This window comes from Cyprinodon variegatus, unplaced genomic scaffold (assembly GCF_000732505.1).
Source record: "Cyprinodon variegatus isolate N-32 unplaced genomic scaffold, C_variegatus-1.0 Scaffold217, whole genome shotgun sequence".
In the NCBI taxonomy this organism is placed as follows: Eukaryota; Metazoa; Chordata; class Actinopteri; order Cyprinodontiformes; family Cyprinodontidae; genus Cyprinodon; species Cyprinodon variegatus.
The window spans coordinates 1049036-1053748 of record NW_015150670.1 but is presented as its reverse complement, the minus strand read 5'-3'; positions in this window follow the sequence as shown (position 1 = coordinate 1053748).

Here is a 4713-nt window from a genome sequence, read left to right as displayed (position 1 = left end):
CCACCTCGAACGCTGATACACGAGTGCGCCGAACTTTGCGCTCTGAAGGGCATCCCATCAAGGATGAAACTATGGCAACTATAGTCCGAGTAGCGGGAGATAAAAAGAGACAGACACACTGACGTGGATGAAGGAAAAAAATAAATAAATAAAAAAGACCAGCTGAAATGAATTTGCACTAGTGCTGGATGATCAAGCACACTAAAGACTGTATGTATGCAGAGTGGACTCACTTTAAAGAAGAACACATATATACACTTTGAATGCTCTTACTTCGGCACCTTAAGCAAAAACTAACTAAAAAGATGTGTGTTGCACGGGAGGTTGACAGCGGACATGTACAGTGCGGTACTCTGCATTTTCAGCTCCCTAGTTTCCAAGAGACGAGGAGCTCATAAGCCGCCCGGGGAGGGAAAAAAAAAAAAAACGAAAATGTAGCCCGGGCCCCCCTTAAGTAGGTCAAAATTGAACCCTCATTTACTTGTTAAGCTTTCAAAGTCACATTGCACCTTTGGGAAATGGCACAAGGAGAAGTGAGCCAGTTTAAAGCTAAAAAAAAAAAAAAAAAAGATATTGTGCAAAAAAATATGACTTAAACAGCTGAAGTTTGGTTTGAACAGATGACTTTATTGGGTGTATTTACAAACAAGCACATGCAGAAAGTGGACAACTGACTGACAGCAGAAGGGCACGCAACTATATGTAATAGTGGGACTCAGGAAGGTCTACAGGCTACGTTACACCAGAGAGAAGAAGAAGAGGCTTTTTGTTACACACACACAGCGAAAGTGCAGGATGTGCTGACACTTGAAAGTGCTCACATCATCTCTGACTACTTTCACTTCCAAACACACACCACCATGCTCATACCCTCACACTTTGAGAACCCAGATAGATAGAGAGCTGCTCCTTTTTATACATCTTGGGGATCAATAAATAGCACATCTAATAAATTACCAGCTTTCACATAAAATCAAAAAAATCAAAACAAACAGCTTCATTTGTCCAATAATATTCAATCTGAGCATTTATTACTATCCATTTGATGGCATTATAATTATTTACAATATGAGATTGTGACAGTTTCTTTTACTGCTACTGTAGCGCCAGTAATGTCATGCTACATAGCACTGATGTACACACAAAAAAAAAAAAAAAATCACATGGACTTTTATTGAAGAATCGAGCTCTCCCTGATTTCTGTGTTAAAGAAACATTCCTACAGAAACAAATACAGACGTATTTGAATCTCTTACCATCTTGTAACTTTAAAGATATTTCCCCAATACCTTGGATGCAATGGATAATGATGGTTTTATAACAAAACAGATAAACATTATGCATAGTCGACACATCTAGAATCCAGAGATAAACATAAATATGTGAAAGACACAAAGCAACATGTCTCATATGAGCAGCAGCAGCAGTGCAGACTACTTCCACCATCATCACTATCATGAAGATCAATGATCATGATCAGGAGACCGGATGGGGAGGTAAATAGAAAAGCTGAGGACAGCCACCAAACCTATAAGCTTAACTGGAGCATTTTTGATCTCTTCTAGGATTTTTATTCTTTTTGTGTGGCTGCATTCATATTTCAGTGTTACACAAGAGCAGAAAATGTGCTTGTGATTTTGTTTCTGAAACCATAGGATGAGCTACAGTTGAATCATATTTTATCACTGAGGATTATATCAATGTGCCATCCAACCAAAGCATCCATGCTTATACTCAATTGCATTCAGTGTTAAACCATGTGAGTTATAAGTAATGATTTCAGAAAATGACAGTACTGCAACGTCATTGAGTCATCCTTTGGTTCTTTCCCCTCTAAACAATCAGACTTTTCTGTAAAATTTTATATAGTGGCCCTCATAAGTAGTTCTTCAGAGTTTAGAAGTTTTTTCTTTGGAGTTTGGATGCTTTTTTACTAATAGTCTGCCCAGATTATGTGGAGCGTATAGAGACACAGCTTTGCTATTGAAGAGGTTGCTCTGCTCTAAAGAGACGAGATCAAAATGAAAATTTTCGATGTGCAAAACACTGAGTGCTGTACATCATCCGCTGCACACCATCCCAAAGGTAAAACAAAGAGGTTGCAGCTTCATACTGTGGTTGATGGGGAAACAACACAGGGCAACCTTGAAGGAAATCTTTTCAAGACTGAAAAAGATGAGATCGGGGTGGAGGTTTTACATCCAGACGGACAACAACCCTAAACAGCAATGAAAAGGTTAAGATTGAAGCATATCTGTACATGGAGGGGCCAAGACCTAAATTCAACACAGAATCTATGGCAACCCTGCAAACCGATGATCAGATTTCACCAATCCAACTAAATTGAGCTTGAGCGACTTTTCTTCAGAGCTATTCTACAGCCTTTATAGACTCTCATATTTTTGCAAGGCACTGTAGGTCAGAGGTAAGTGCATCATTGCAGAAAATAAATAACCCTCACTTAAGAAATGGGAAAAATACTGAGTAAAAAAGCATCCAAAGAAAATAAAAAGCTTAAAAAAAAAACTCTAAAATCTGGAGAACTACCTATCAAGAAAAGAAAATCTACCTCATCAGAAGCAAACTTTAAATATATAATTGTTGGATAAAGGTCTTTGTGCCTTAAAGCAGTGGTCCCCAACCAACGGGCCGCGGACCGGTACCGGTCCGTCGGTAATTTGGTACCGGGCCGCACAGAAAAAAAGTTGTGTGTATATATATACACATATATATATCATTTATCGATGATCAGAGTCTGAGTGATGTTTAATTTGAAAAATATTAAAAATTGCGGTATTCTTTCCCAATTACATTAGTCAGTGCATCTGTGCCTCTTGACACCGGTTAATTCAGTTCAAGACTCATCCTATCTATAACATCCTATCTTTGTGAAGCGNGGGGGGTGGGGGGGTTACAAGAACTGATTTATCCCCAAAATGCTCTGTAGAAGTGCCATGTCGTCTTACATGTAAAAGCAAGCTCATGTGGTCTTTAAAAGCAATATCTCCTCTAATAAGGACTATATAAGTACTCCAGTTATGTTCTTTTTATTAATTTGTGAATATTTGAGGACTTTGTTTTTTTTTCTGTACAAAAGCATATTAGATTGTTCTCATCTTAGGAGTATTTGGATTAACAAGCCTTCAGTTTTATGTGAATGTACAGAACGTGGACTTGTTTTCTTTCATCAGCAGTAAAGTGTAAATTGAGTATAACTCATAAAAGCTACCAGTCAGATCTTTTTTCATTTTGCTGCAACGTTTTTAACAATATATATACGGCTGACCAATATATCCTTATAACTGACATGGTTGTATATGATTTTTACTCTTTCTATGTTTTTTAGAGTTAAATATTTGGCCTCCTTTTTTTAGCTGAGCGTACTTTGGTCAGACAATGTGTGACAGTAAATTTGTTGTTTTCTTTTTGTTTGTTTTCCAGTGCTCTTTCAGTAGTGTGGCTTCTCATTTCGAGCCAAAAAAAAAGTGCAATTTCTTTGACTGTTTACATACTGTATGTATATTTTTCTCCCTCTTTACTTTTTCTACCTAAAGGCACTACATTATTGCCAGTGGATGATTAACTTTATAGCAAAGGGTACACTTAAAGAGTTATTTATCTAGTTTGCATGACATACATGTAACCTTTGCCTGTTGCCTCTGATGGTGTGCATCTGATAAACAAAACATCCCCCCCCCCAAAAAAAAACAGTGATAACTCAATGCCATAGAATGTCAGCTCCAACATTTTGCCTCTGTATCCATAATAATAAAAGCATTTTATGTCTCCTGGTACTAAACCCTGTGAACTCTTTATGTTTCAGCAGGGAGCCCCTCCCTCCAGCTGTGTTTGTGTGTTAAGTGGAAATACTGCATTGATGTTAATCAGAGTGAGTTAACAGTGCTATCTAGTGGTCTAAGGCTGTATGTCTCACATTGTCTCGTCCTCTGTAATGACCCACAATGGAGGACATGGCTGTCAAAGGAGCACAATAACAAGATGGGGGAGGAATACAACGTATCATGGAGGGATGCTCTATCCTACCTTTAAAACAACCTGAGGCAGTTGGATTTAAGTAAAAAGGTAAAATAACTGAAGATAATCTGTTTTTGCATCATGACAGACTAAATAACCCTTTTGCAGAATGCCAATCCTAAAATATAAATGTGCTTATTAGATATTAATACTGAAAAAATGTTAGTATTTTACTAAGAAATACTTATTTCCAACAATATGATTTCCATAGGTGGGTAGATCTTTATCTAATAGTCATTGCATGCCACAAACAGCCAGAATATGCTTAAAGAAACACTAAATAGCCAAAAGAATCGGCTCATGGGCCCCAAAACTGAATTCAGGGCTTCCAACCACGTTTATGGCCCCAGATTTCTGAAATCCAGTACTTATGCAGGTTGACGGCCTTTACCAACTTTTATAAAAGAACAGGTCGATCTCTTCTCAGTGAGTTCCAGGGAGGATGGTTGACAGGATGATCTATGATCCTAAAAATTCAGAATGTCATTAGCTACAGAAAGTTAACAACTTAAGGTCATAGGTTGGTGGCTCATTAAGTTGTGGATTCAACTTCCAAAAAGTCTGAGCTATCCCTTACACCTAAAAGAAACACTTAAAAGTAAAAAAAAAAAAAAAAAAAAAATGTGTTGTGCAAAAAAATATGACTTAAACAGCTGAAGTTTGGTTTGAACAGATGAC